At 46.7% G+C, this 15,488-nt stretch overlaps 1 protein-coding gene across 3 annotated transcripts in view; it reads right to left on the bottom strand.

The window, feature by feature from the left end:
* The window catches only part of RIPOR1 (RHO family interacting cell polarization regulator 1), a 1,634,668-nt gene that overhangs the window by 253,347 nt on the left and 1,365,833 nt on the right, over nt 1-15,488 (bottom strand). The gene's annotated exons all lie outside the window — the stretch shown is intronic.

Genomic DNA, 15,488 nt, shown 5'->3' with positions numbered 1-15,488 from the left:
ATGCAGATCAAGTACCAGGCAACCTGTTTGTTGATGCGTCTGTGGAGCATTTACCAGTACCTGGAAGAATCAGCACATGCTCGGAGAGGTGTTTCTGGCTGGTACAAAGCCATTCTGGTCAGGATGGGTCAACTGTGGGACCAAGAGGGCCAGCCTGTCTGCCTGGATCTTCAACAGAATTTTGTAGTCGGTATTCAGCAGAGCGAGGGGTCTGTAGGACTCTAGCTCAAAAGTGCCCCTCCCTGGTTTAGGCAGTGAAATGAGTAAGGTAGCACTCAATGTGGGAGGTAGATTAAAGCTAGCAAGGCTTCATCGTATAATGTTTTTAAATGTGGCGCCAGCAATGGAGCATACGTTTTATTAAATTCAGACAGCAATCCGTCAGGCCTGGGAGTCCTGCCCGTGGCAAGTGCCCATATCACCTTTTTTATCGCGAAGATAATGATATCCCCATTAAGTTCCTCCATGTGTTCAAATGGAGCCTGAGGGAGGATGATATCAACTAGAAAATTAGTAATCTCACATTAGTGGACGTATACAATTTGGCATAGTGGCATGTAAATGCAGTATAATTGTCCCTTTGTGTGTGTAGGAGTAACCCCTCATCAAACCTTATGGACAGTATAGGAAGACATGTCAATTCTTGTATCAACCAAGCCAATAATGTTCCTTGTCTGTCAGATTTGGTGTGTGTTTTTGCAGTATGATCTGTATAATTAAGGCAATGCAACCTTCCCCGTGATGCAGCATGGCCGCGCCGAGCCTTGTGCAGCAGCGCATGGCCTGTTTCTGAAGATCAGCTTAGATCCCCAAGTCTGAGTAGCCACCTGTCCAGGAGGGAGCTTTCGCTGCCAAGATAACAGCACATGTTTAGTGTATTGCCCATGTAGTGTCCCCTAATGGACACCTTGAAGGTGTCCCACTCTGTCAGCATGGAGGTAGTGGTACCTGCGTTTATGTCAAAATATTACTTTATAATGGTGCTGATTGAGGGTCTGGAGGGGGGCTTCTTTCAGTGTTAATGCCCGCAGATGCCATGTGGGTGTTAGGGGTTGGCGGACACGTTCCCAGTGTAATTGCAGCTGTAGTGGGTTATGATCAGAGTGTATTCTGTCGAGGTAACCCACATGAGTGATGTACGGAATTATATGTGACGTGCATACAAAGTGATCTATTCGGACATGTTGTCCGTGTGCAAGAGAGTACAACGAGTATATCTGTGTGTTTGGTGTTACGCTGATGCCATATATCCAAGAGCTCCTATTGTTGCAGCCATATGTGTAAGGTGTGCGCATTTGAGGTGGCATGGTGCAGGGCAGGGAAGGAGTGATCTAATACTACATCAAGGGCACTATTAAAATCCCAACCAGTCACCAGGGGAGTCCACTCCATTGCACCAGTATTGTAGACAATGCATATGCAATGATGGCAGCTGGAACTTTTAAGGCGGTCACCTGACTTTATTCTAGAATGTTGAATGAAGGGCTAGCGCCCTTGGACACCCTGAAGGCGAAGTGGGAAGCAGGTATAGAGAAACCCATACCGGAAACAGCCTGGGCATAAATAATGCATAGGGCTTGGAAAAGCACGAGAAACGCGAGATTCCAGCTGGTGCATTTCTATATACTTCACAGAGCATATCTGACCCCGGGGAAAATGAGGAAATATTTTAGAATAGAAGAAGCAGCGTGTCCCCGGTGTGCGAGCGAAGGAGCAGAGCTGGAACATATGCTATGGTCATGCCCTAAATTAGGAGACTATTGGGAAGAAGTGGGGGACACGCTGAACACGATTACAGAGCAACAGCTGACTTTCGACATTGCTACATGCATACTGCACTGGTTTCCTCACACATCTAAAACCAAAGTGACAAGCAAATTTGTAGACTTGGGGCTAATACTAGCAAAAAGGGAAATAACGAGGCATTGGAAGGCAAAGGATGGTCCTCAGGGTGGGAGATGGAGAGCTGAGTTTCTAAAATGGGCAGGTAGTGAAAGTGTGATTAGATATCAGCAGGCGAGACGGCTTAATAATGAAAAGGCACTAGATTCAGCAAACGCATGGGAAACATTGGTACAGGCGTTATTGGAGCACCAGATAGAGGAAAAGGAGGCGGAGGGCATTGGGAGGGATGGGATCCCCTAGCGACAACAGGTGCACAGAGAGATGTTGTCAGTCACGGCTGGTTCGCGACACGAGATGGACTGTAATGGGAGCAGTTACACACACCGGTGAGGAGGGAGGGGGAGGGGGGCTTAATGGCGGTTGGGGGTAATTTAATCGTGATTAGATTTGGCAGCCTACGTGTTGCAGTATGGCTATATATAAATCCTCATTTAGATATATTACGGCATTGACACTGAATGGATATTAGGATGTAACAGGGGAGAAGGACATTGAAGGGTTGTTTCATGCTGATGATTTGTGCTAATGTTAAGTGTATGATGAATATATAAAGCCAATAAAATACGTTTAAAATTTTTTTTTTTTTTAAAGTGTAGACAATGCATTAAGGAATGGAGTCTGTTCAGTGTTGGGCATGTAAATTGCTCCAAGGAGCATTTGGCGTCTGTGAAAGCGGCCTTCCACCAGAACATATCGGCCCTCTGGGTCTATGACCTGGTGCATGGCAATAAAAATGACCCACTGCTTTGATCCACACTAGCACCACCCAGGGCAGAGGTGGAGTAGTTAGTGAAGTACACTTGCCCCTTCCATTTTTTCTGCAATCGTGTTGCCTCTAGCTCTGAACAATGGGATTCTTACAAGGATTGTTAAGTCCCTATCTACAGCATAAGTATGAGTACACAGCATATCACTGAGAGGGGATGTCTATACCCAGAACATTTCATGTTACAATATTAGTAGCAGTCATCACGTGAGGTTCTGAGGAGGGGGGAACCCAGCCCAACTGGGCAGTGCCAGCCCCACTCTGTACAATATGAGTTGAGTGAGTGCAGGTCATAAGTACAATAAACAGAAACTACCAAGAAAGCATACAACATGCAACAGCATAGAGAGAAGGGGTACAACAGGTACCTGGGTGGGCAGCGGTGAGAGGCTTGAGCAGTGCCCATATCCCATGTGAGACATTGGTGCAGTCAGTCCGATCGGCGAACAGATTTCTTGTTTAGTGTATTGGAGGGCACGGGGAGTCAGGGGAGGGGTATTTAACTAATGTTCCAGAGGGAGAGTAAGGGGGGAACATGTCGAGAGGCTCCTTCCTGGCGTGATAAGGGAGAGAAGCTAGGTGGGGTTCGAGTAGGAGGTATCCAGGGGGGATTTCATAGGGGAGTGAGTAAAATAGCTAGCGTGGCTCCTCAGTGAGAGTGAATAAGCGTCGCCACCCTGAGAAGATGCCCCAGAGCAGCCAAAAAATACAATGGTAATAAAGTTTATTTATTACAATTTTATTTTGAAGCAGCCCGTCCTGAACCGAGTGTCAAGACAGGGTAGGACCAGTGCTGCTGAGTGGTAACAGGGAGCTGTGCACCTATGTTTAAAGTGTGCTTGTCTCTTTGGCCGGCCGTCTTGTGACGGCCAGCCAGACATGCAGTTTAAACTTCACTAACCAAGCTGTCTTTGACAGCTAGGTTAGAGAAAGCGCAGCCCTACAGTGCTCTTAGGAGTGCTGCGAGAGGCTGCTCCCTCCAATCCTGATGAGTTTATCATGCTGAGAGAGTTGCCAGGATTGGAAAGTGCAGTTTCCTGGTCCTGGTCCGGAGCGTCCAGTAGCGAGGACACCTGAGCGAGGAGGACCTTGTGTGGCAAGACTGCAAGGTGAGTGCCTTTTTTTAATCCTAATGTCACCCATATGTTGCCTGCCGCACCACCCTAAATAATATATGCCAGCTGTAATAGAAAATAGAGTGCATCAGCAGCTTCCATTTAAGCGATGCATAGGAGAAAGGTCTGTTCGCTCCAAGTGGGGCAGGCGGCCTGTTGTGGTCTCATCCATAGTCGCTTGTGAGGGGGCGGGTCAGGAAGCGCCAAGGCAAATAGAAATAAAAATCCAAGCATCCGCACCCCGCCCCATGATGCCCAAAACGATGGGGGCTCGAGAGCATGTACCATGCCCTGAGGCACAGAAGCAGATTGGTCACACCTCCCACCGCCTGTGAGTAGACAACAGGTGTCTACAGAAAGAAGTACGCACTGTACACTGTGACTGGGATCTTAAGCAATAAGGTTACGCGTGCATGCCATATCGACATTTAAATTAAAGGATATCATTGGGCGTCCGAGGAATCACTGTGGTCAGCATGTCAGAGTCCGGGCGTTAGAGGTCCGAGGTTGTAGAGTCTTCATCTTTGGATGATTTGGAGTTGTCTGAATTAGAATGTGAGGTGGGACCACAGAACTCTGCTGCCACATGTAGTGCCCTTCGTTCTTTCTAGATGAGCTTCTCTACATTCGGAGAGGTGCAGTTTTATGGTCTCCTGTGGATCCTACCAGTGGATGACATTTCTCTCAATGCTCCAGTTCTAGGGTCAGTTCCTGCTGGTCCACAACTTTCCATCAAGGTCCATGCGTCCTTGGATTCAAGTAGCACAATTTGGCATCAGCTTGAAGACGGAGACGGGCCAGGAAGAGGGGGGTGTATTGGATATTGAGTTCTCTGAGCCAGTGCTTCACTTCAAGAAAAGTATGCCTTTTTCACTGGACCGCTAGCATGCAGTCTGTGAAGATCATCACCTAAACTGTCAAATAGTTCTCTTTGCAGGCTCAAGATAACATCCCTGTCTCTGTAATGCATTAGTCGTGCCACCAGTGGACGAGGCTGGGGGCACCGAGGGGGTCTCCGTGACAGGACTCATTGGGTCCGTATCACAGAAAAAAAAGGGTGAAAGTGTCTCGGCAGGGACAAAGACATAAATCATGGTTACACGATATGACTCTGCGTCTCGGCCCTGCACATTTTCTGGGAGGCCTACCAGCCATATATTATTTTGCCGCGACCTGCCCTCAGCACCTTCTTCAAGGATACAGATCTTCTTCAGCATTGTATGTAGATGGTATTGCACGTCCTGTGTCTGTGGTTCAATAGTTGCCAGTGATTGTTCCGTTTAATGGACCATGTCAGATCATTTCCAATGATCGGCTCTCAGTAGTGTGAGATTTGTAGCGACCGCATTTATCTGAATTTCTAATGATACTCGGGATTGTTCTGTTGCTGCAAGCACCACATAAAGTTTATTGTAACTGAGGTCAGAGGACTGGCTTGCAGGCTCTGCAGTCTGTTGAGCACCCAATGGTGGTGTTAACAGATGTGAGCACACAGGGTGGATACCTAATTTTAAACGCCCTACTGTGTGGTCTGTACAACAGTGTTGCTCAGAGGGGTAGCGGCGTGTTCCAGATTTCGGCCTGCTTGTGAGTGTCCGTTCGGGCAGCAACACCTCACAGCACAAGGAACCCAGTGCTTAATCCAAATACGGAGGAGCAGCAGCTGAGCAGGCAGCAGTGAGCCGCTGGAATAGCCTGGAGACTTGCCTTATGGGAAGGCAATGATGGCATCTGCCTCTAACCTGCGTTCCCAGTTAGCTTTTTTTTACAATATGTGTTTGAGGGCTATTAAGAGCCTAAGAGCGGTCCAACAGAGCAGTTCACAATAAGATTGTCATGCCGTTAATGCATCTCTGCGGGGGAGCTGTGCTGGGAGCGTTGGGGGGGGGTCCCGAGCCTGGACAGTGCGTAACATGGGGTTAATGTTTACTTCTTGAATTCATATCAGAAAAGTTGTATGGCAAGGTTGACCTCTATGCTGTGCGGGGCATACTGTTGCTTGGATATGAATTTACTTTAGAAATAGAAAGACAACAGATGTTTGACAAAACAGGAACAAGTTGGTTTCATTAAATGCAGCGGCCGGTAGAGTATCGACAGAGTGCAGCTGCTCCCATTCCTAGCAAAGGTATTGGAAAAGATCGTCAACAATCAAGTCATAACATACCTGGAGCAAAACCAGCTACTTGACACCTCCCAATCCAGCTCCTGCAGCAATCACAGCACCAAAACTGCCCTGATCGCAGCCACCGGTATTCAAACCCTCCTTGACCGAGGAAAATCAGCAGCTTTGATCCGACTCAACCTCTTGGCAGCGATCGACACCATATCCATCTCACACTGATCAAAAGACTCCACCACATCAGCATCCAAGGGGACACGCTCAGATGGATCACATCCTTCCTCAACGGAAGAACCCAGAGGATCCATCTCTTACCTTTCACCTCTGAACCTAAGAAGATCACCTGTGGTGTCCCCCAAGGCTCATCCCTCAGGCTCACGCTCTTCAACCAATATATGACCCCACTGGTCAACATCGTCAGATACCACAGCCTCAACATATTTTTCCTACTTCGAAGACACTCAACTCATCCTCTCACTCACAGACGACACCGCCAGAATCAACTTTCATAGTGCATGACAAACGTCGCGGACTGTATGAAGAACAACTGCCTGCAGCTGAACACAGACAATACAGAAGTACCGATCTTTGGCAACATCAGCAACTCATTGATCGACTCCTAGTGGTTTCAGACCTAGGACCCGCGCCCACTCCCTCCTACCACGCCAGATACCTGGAAAACATAATTGACAACAAGTTCACCATGAAATCACAGATCAACACTGTCTCTTCCGACTGCTTCCTCACTATGCGCATGCTGTATAAGATCTTCAATTGGCTACACAACACACACCATTACCCAAGCCATCATCACCAGCCAACTGGACCTCGGCAATGCCCTCTAAGTAGGAATTGCTGCACACCTTCTACAGAGATTTCAGAACATAGCAGCCAGACTCATCCTTGTTCTTCCCCGATGAACCCTAATCACACCCCACCTCAAGAAACTCCACTGGCTCCCCATACAGAAGAGATGCCAATTCAAGCTGCTGAACCAAGCACACAAGGCTCTACACAACCAAGGACCTCCCTACATTAACCACCGCCTGAACTTCCACCAAACATTGAGAAGACTACACTCCACCTCCCTTTCACTTGCCCATACTTCTTGCATCTACCGAAGCAGAAGTGGAGGACAACCCGTCTCCCGCACTGCAGCAAAGACCTGGAACTCCGGACCATCACATCACTTCCGGAATACCGAATGGCCTTCAAGACCTGGCTGTTTGAATTAGCCTCCAGGGCCTGCAGGCATCTGGATACCCTATCGGGTGATTAGCCTCACTAATTAATCCTGATTGATTGATATAAGAAAGTCTCTTGCTTTGCAAAGTTTTGATTGACAATATATACATCTAATGTGGTACAATAAGCCAATTCTGCATTCTGGAAGAGCATCTTACCAAAACGTCGGCCATAGAGACTGAAGAGTCCCTATTGAACAAGTCAATTTATTAGATACGCCATGTTCGGGGCTGTCGGTCACTAATTAGTGACAACATTGTTGGAACAGAAAGAACAGCAAATAAAAAGGACAGTGCTCGACAATGTTGAGTTAACTCTGACCTCTTTGCTATTGGCTGATAATTTGGTTGCGTTAGACGCAAGAAAAACTCCACCAGGCCCTTAAAATATACAATTTAAGTATATGAATCTCCATGTCTGAAGAAGCCCTATATGTCCCACCTCTCCCCTCAATTGTATTGATTGACTCAAGAAGGCATCACCTGCAACTGCAGCAGCCCAATACTCAGCTTGCTAGTAAAGCGCAGGCACACTTGGAGGTGAATAGTGATAAGGGAGTCCCTATTTGTACCCCTTGTTCAATGAGCACCTCGACTAGTACCCATCCACAGCAGAATAGTGATATCACATTGACCGTGGGCAAACTCTTGCTCGACAACCCTGATTCTATTAATGTTTTTCTCCCTATTCCCAAAACAAGCCCTACTATTATTAACACCTATGAAGTGGTCTCTATAAATACCTCCCCAAGGCCTACTGCTGGAGACGTGAAGTGTTCCTAAATCTGAATCCACCAATCTGCTACACCGGCTGCACTTAAAAAGCTGCATTCCTTGGTACCCTGCAGAGCAGTCTCCAAAAGCAATTTCATAGAACATAGCAGAGCTGAGGGGCAAATTAGATTTTGTTAATTGGGGACTGTATATAGACAATTTTGACATGCGTCTACTGCAGGAGACATGGGTCACCTCCAGATATTTTTAGACAAGGTTTTATTGTCTATAGTAATTATGCCCTTGATACTACGGCAGGAAGAGCAATGGGGGGACTTGTTATATGGCTAAGAATTTCATTGGGTTGCACTGCAAAAAGATTATACATTGATTCCCCAGATATACTAGCCATTAGCTTATTGTTTAAGAATAGACGTCCTTATTTAGTAATAAACATATATAATAGAATTACTCCCTTCTCACAGGCATCTAACACTTTAAACATCTTAAATGCATTTTTGGCAGAGCAGTCCCCTTCTTATCGGTAAATTATTGCAGGTGTCTTTAATGTATGTTTTGAGCCCTATGCACCATATTTAAATCTCATTAAGGAGGAGGATTGTCTGTGGGGTATGGGTCTCCACAACTGCTCACACAGATCAACTAAAATAAGTGCTGCGGGATCCCAGATTGTTGACATACAATAGCCATATTGATTATATCTTATTGGATATAAGAATATGGCAGGAGGTATCTGGCCTCGATGTTTGTGCTGTTGTGCTGTTTGTGCACGCCAGGATAGTGATCATTATCCAATTCTATTAATCTGGGATGTAATGGCTTGCAAGAAGATAGTGGTTTCAGAAGAGTTGGTTGCCACAAATTCGATGGAGATCACTAGCAAGAAACGAACAGTCAAATGGGAGTCCTTGCTCAAGTCAGAGGATTTGTTAGCCAAGTTAGACCAACTTATACTGAATTAATTGTTGGCATTATCCCAAAAGAAGCTGTCTCCAAAGCAGATAGTGGAAGCCCACCTAGCCTTCTTTAGTAGACTTGGCATACTTTTTGTAAAAATCTCTAGGGGAAAATAGGGACCTAAATTTTGAAAGGTCTAATGAATGGTTTGACCATATGTGCAGAATTGGTAGTGATGCTCTCTCTAAGGCCTTGAGAAGTAAGAATAGACCACACATTGTCATGGCCAGGCAGGGGCAGCTCCTCCATTTGAGCGGAGAGCGTCGCCCCGTCCTGAACCGAGTGTCAGGACGGGACAGGCCTGTTGAGTGGCAGCATTGGTTGGCTGCCTGTGCACGTTTATAGTGAGCATGTCACTTTGGCCGGTCGTCTTGAGACGTCCAGCCTGACATACGCACTAGAAACCTCTCAACCCAGCTATCGTACACTGCTGCGTTGAGAGCCAGCAAAAGCCTACAATGTCCGCGGGAGCGGCCAGAGAGACCGCTCCCACCAATCCTGCTGCATCTCTCATGCTGGATGCAGCAAATGTATATATGTGTATTTTATATTTTTACCTTTTATGATGTTTTTATTAACTGAAATAAAGGAAATGAATGACAATGTTTCTACCGGTATCAACACTGTTGTGCAGGTATAGTTTATGGCATATATTGACATTGCATTTATGGGTATTGACATGGGTATTTATGGGTATTGACATGGTGATGCCGGTATAGGTAATGGCATACATTGCATTTATTGGTAATGCCGTTGTCAGGCCTGCATATATCATGGCATATATCATGGTATACACTGGCATCGTATTCACCCATTCTAACAATACCTCACAAAGACCGCAACACCCTGTAAATAGGATTCTGCCTGCCTCCAGACCTGGTGTCATTTTGAGTGCAATCCGGGTGAAGAAAGGGTATAATCAGGCACTCACCCAGGCCCACAAGGGGGAATCTACTTGTCCGAAAAATTGCTTGTTGTTTCGCCCCTGATGATGAGAAGATATTGCACGTCCGCGCTGGGCGAGGACCCATGTCGCCAGCTGAGTCGCGCGCTGCAGGCTGCGTCGGCTGTGTGTCCAGGGGCGCAGAGCCGCGGGCAGAAGGTTTTCCCTGCCTTCACCACAGGATGGAGGCAGGAGTAGTATAAGGCAGAGGATCTCCAAATGCAGGGTGACAGGCCATGCCCGGCGGTGTTTCAAACAATCTCTTGCCAGCGAACTATGAGCCGCACATCTACGGTATAGGATGCCATCAGGAGGTTTCCATCCGCAGGACCCCATACAGACCACAACCGGCACAGCTGACTCACCAGTGCCAACAACGGCTTCTGCGCTCAACAGGTGGTCGCCCGGCCGTGGAAAACAGCACAGATGATGGGATTGCAGTGCAGAGCTACTTCAAATCCCATCCGCCATCTTGGCCTCCTTCTTGATGGCCTACTACCCTTGAAGAAAATGTGTGATCCTGCCTCCCACAGAGCCTCTAGTGGCAGTGTAAAGAGGCTTGGAGGCCGATGTCGTAGGGGCAGAGGAACAGTGCTCCTGGTGACCTGCACAATATGCTTGATCCCTCTCCCCAACCATGCAAGGAATTGGGTGACCACTGCTGTGATGGTAGGGCTTGGCGGTGTCTATACTCAAGCCCCCTGTAGTAGTCGCAAAAGGTTAGGAACTGCTGAGAAAACTGTTGGGCAGGGGTTGAAAGGATCAAGGATTTCTGTATGGCTCTGCTTTTTTTTACAGAGTTCAAGGGCAGAATCAACTTTTTGCCAAAAAGATGGGGCCCATCAAAACCCATATCCATTAGAGATGCCTGCAAATCCCCAGAAAAGCTAGTGGATCACATCCATGTGTGGAGGTGGAGCACCACACTTGTGCCCACCACACCCCAAGCAGTCAGTCGTATCCAAGCCAAATAATGACATATTTTGCTGCAGCCTAGCTGTCCTGAATGGTTTGAGGCAAAGAGGCCCAAAACTCCTCAGGGACTACCCGCAAGATCTCACAGAGGACATTCATATAACAGCCTAATAGGCCGCTCGCATTGACTGCACTCAATGCCAAGCTGGTGGAAGAGAACTCCTACATTCTTTTCAGTTCCCTGACTGGATGGGGCTGGGGGAATACATTAGGGTTGACTTTGTGGCCTGGACCACCAAATTCTCAGGATTTGGGTACTGTGTAATAAAGTCTGGGTCTCCCTAACTGTTGTCAGGAATGTCAGATTGAAAACCACTGACCTTAAATGATCCAACCAGAAGTGGCAATGATATGAAGCTTGTCCAACCACTCCCCTTTGTGTTGTCTCCGAGGAGCGAATATAGACTGCTAACCTTGAAGAAACCACACAGGGGAAAGGGGGAGTTAATAAAATAATAAAAGCTGCCAAAGATATCTGGATGACCTTGTCTGAGGTGTCCTCAATTATTTTAGGAATGTCTTATCCGCATGGCAGAGCCAACCCGGTGTGTGTTGCCCTGTATAAAAAGGGAATAGCAGTAGACAAGGGGGCTAATGTACTAACAGACCCCCAAACAGTCTCATTCAACATGAACACAATCGCTCTTCCCCCATCACGATCAATACTCACAGCATAATCCTCATGCAGCTGAAAGAATGTAAAACACATAAATAAAGTTCAGGCTTCACTTTGTTTCTCACAAAAATGGCACAGTAACTATCTCCTGTAGGTTAGACTGTCAAAATTCTAAGAAGCAAGGAGAACCAAACACAAGTCCTGTACCTCAGAGATGATTGACTCTCTCTTGGAAATACAAGCAGCCACTAGTTATTTGAAAAGAACAAAGCGTGCCCGGCAAAGTACTTATCTGGCAGATAAATGCCTTGCCAAAATATCCAGGAATTCCCCCTGTTGTTAGCTGCGCAGTGAAAAGACAGGCAATCTTGAATGCTACGCGGCCTCAACTGGACGTCGCATGCTTCTGCGACCTAGCAAGAACGATAGCAAAAGAGCTTTGTAATACAGCCGAGAATGTCAGAAAGAAGGATCGACGGCTGTAGATAACAGCCAGTAATCAGAGAATTCAGGAAGGACCCAAACCACTGACGTACCAGGACGGGAGCAGTAGAATTACTGTAGAACAGTTCAAAATAATTGAGCTTGGGCAAATAGAAACAGGATTCAAAACTGTGTAGAGTTGCACCCCTAATGGATTGTCAAGCTTTGAACAAATTCTGGGGATGTGGTTTTCATACAGCTTGCTGTGGTCATGGCTGCTAAAGGAGTTACCTTTCTTGACAGCCATGATGTCTTTTGGGACTTGCATTCCTGTGTTTCTCTTGTGGCTGATTTATTTTTTCTCAGCATGTGTACACCAGTCACATGGTGATACACTTGTCGTTGAAGCCTACATTTTGTGTGTGTATGTGTGCTACCTCGCCTTTGGCCCAGACTACAGTACACAATCATAACACTGGTTAACCGGTGCGCAAGAGCAAGGCTTTGTCGAGATTCCCATAAGGATGTTATTCAGCGCTTCATTAAATGGAAGTAAGGACTCGGATGAGGCTGATCCAGGCTGAAAGACCTCAGTAAGCAGATTTGCCATGACTTCTATTGAAGGCAGCAGTAGGTCCGGACCCTCAGCTACACATCGTATCACTATGGCAATGATGCACGCTCCTCTGTTGGGCATCCAGGGGCGAAACCAGCCCTGTGCAGGGGAGGTATCCAGCAACTGGCATCCTGTATGTCCATGTAGGAGTAAATTATCTCCATCATGACCATTGTCATGATCAGAGCCAGCACCTAAAAGGTGATGAAGCCCTTAAAGAAGACCTTGTGGAAGAGGAAGAGTGGGTACCCAGGCATGGAGTCAAGGCGCAACCTCGGTTGGGGTAGAAGCAAATTCAGCTGGAAGTCAGACAACGGAGACGTTAGGACAGGCATAAGTGGAGAACAGACCAGCGCAGATCTTGGAATCAGAAAGGAAGTTAGGACCGCAGAATGTGTATAAATCAACCTGGGTTCTATGAGATCTGCCAGTGGTAACCCAACTGGAGGCCCCATTGGATCCTTGACTAGCAAAGGCGCATCAGAGCGAATACGAAAAGTGCCAAAAATACACAGCATGGCCTCCTCAAACGGCTTGAACTGCTCATACATCACCTGAGAAATTCGAGGCACAATGGAACCAGTTGTGGAATTGGTTCCTTGATCTGAAGCAAGATTGAGAGGCACCTTGATGCTCTCCTGAATATTCTTTGGACAGGGTCGAGTTCCGCTTTGACTTCTTATGCTTCTACTAGTGGAAGAAAGCCCAACAGCTTCAACATGTTTATGTAAAAGAGCAAATCTATCTCACAAGGGCCTGGTGCAGGGTTCCCAGCAGTGAACTTCCCACTCACATGCTTAAGCGAGGGAGGGAAAAGGGCCACTCGATTTTTATGAAGGACTCGTGCCCACCATCTCAAAGTTACAAGAGGGAGCCAATGTGAAGGTCACAACAGGGAGCCAATGACAGGCATGTGACGTGGGCAGACTTGGGAATTCCCCTAAATGCATGTCTACTATTTGGGTTGGGGGGGGGGGATCTGGTAAGTGTGTCTTCATGCTAGGTTTCTTACCTTTATTAACCGACCCTGGCCACCATTTCAGAGTCTATGACCCACTTCTTCTTGGAAGGGTACAAAATAGGGCTTAGTGCAAAAAGGATCTATGTGGCAAGAATGTCTATTTTGCCATCATCGGAGAAATTGCATGCTGCGCTGAGTGCCCATTAATTGTTGAACAGCTACAAACTACTACTGTGAAAACTGAGAGGCGACCCACCAACTCTAACTCAATCAAACTCCATTTCAATGAAATATGGCTTGTAGGCACCAGAGAGGCTGGATTAGAAAGCCTCTACCAGACGATGAATACTATATTAGGTGGTGGGAGCCTATACTACACCGAGCTGAAAGGAGAGGATGGTAAGATGATCTACTGAGATTCTTTTTCTAAGACTTTGCCAGGCCAGCTGGAATGTGTTCCATCTAGTACACGGAGTGTGTTTTGTGGTAGTAAGTATGATATATGCTAAGCATGCTAAAGTCCAAAAGGGGACTTTTCTGCAGTGGCGGTGATTCCCCTCTTCAGGTGGCACCATATTCAATCACTTTTTTGATGTAACTCCTCTTTTGGTGACATAATTTCAGTCTTCCTGCTAGGCAACCCTATCCCAGGTGCACCTCAGAATTCCACTGGATCTCAACAACACTGCATTTTTCTTTGCCATGCATATGGGTCATTAACCTCAAACATGTTTCTCATATGTTGTCCTTGATTACTCTTTTACTTCATTTTGACCTGTTCCATGGGGGTCTCTGACCCCTAATGTTCACTTTGTTTTAGTGTCCATCTCTCTGGCAACTTAACACTTTTAGAGTGTAACGATTTGTTCCGCATATATCCGCTCTCCATTAGAAGCTTCTTAGATTCCCTGTCAAGGGGAGCCATAGGGAAGACACTGGTGTTTACTCTGGAGTTGATATTTGAACCGCCAAACCTTCCAGTGATTGGTGAGTGAACAAAAAGTGAGGCTCAGACAGAGACAGGGAGGCCAGTGGACTAATGAGCCCGAAAAGGATGTCTCTCGTGCAGTCTCTATCGGGTTAAGGAAGCCTCAATGAACTTAAGCTGTGGAGGATTATCTCCATTAGAATGGTAGACTTCACTTCTGCCGAGGGCAATATCAATTTCAAGGCCTCCATCACCTTCAGAACTACTGTTGTAAAAGCTGAGACCTCCTCCGGAGGCAGGATCAAAGGGATTGGAAATGTCCCCTTCTGGTGAAGTGTCCAACCCAGTGGCATTTATCAGGTATAAATAAAGGCCAGCATCAATATTTTAAGGTTACAAGACATGACCAACTTCTGAATCATCATCCTGCATACTACCATGGTCCTTATCCTCCACTGCAAGGCATCTGAAACCGATCTGAAAATCTCATCCAAGGGAGTGAACCTCTAGGCCCTGGGGAGAGGCTTACAATAAAAGCAATCAACAAAAGTTAACCCAGGCCTTCTCTTCTGTCAGACAGATTATACTTTCCCCAATTGACTACTTGGTTGGTGCCAGAGTTGCCTCCATGGGCGGCATCATCACTGCACTTGACGTGAGCACCGAAGGGGAGCATAAGAGACTGGGGGATAGTACCTTAAATGATTAGGACTTCGCCATAGGAGGAGGGGTTGAATTCTGTGAAAGTTCAGCTTAGGAATGCGTCTATGTCAGAGCAGACAAGCTTGCCAAGAATGGACCCCTGCCTTGAGGAATAGCATATAGAGTTGCATAGCCAACCTGAAGAAATCCATCATTGCCTACCTGAAGGCTTCGACCTGTGTGGGGTCTGTCGAAGCATCAGGAAAGCCCAGTCTCTTCACCTGACGTGGAGGAGTATGGTATCGGGGAATGGTGAAACTTTAAACGACCCGATAATAAGACTGCTTCTTTGAGGAAGAATAATTCTTCTCCAATTATGCTTTTTTAATGTTTTTTGAGAGAAGGTTTCTCAAGAAAGTGTTTCCTAGATGGAGACTTAATGTTGGGAGAGGGAGTACATTTGGGAGTCTCCCTGCTTAGCAAAAGATTCAGCAGTTATGTGCTCCCACCCCAGACATCACATAAAGCCCTTGTGGGTGT

The sequence above is a fragment of the Lissotriton helveticus genome, chromosome 12 (genome assembly GCF_964261635.1).
Source record: "Lissotriton helveticus chromosome 12, aLisHel1.1, whole genome shotgun sequence".
NCBI lineage: Eukaryota > Metazoa > Chordata > Amphibia > Caudata > Salamandridae > Lissotriton > Lissotriton helveticus.
Note: the sequence above shows the minus strand (reverse complement) of the source record. Positions and strands in the feature narration are given on the sequence as shown.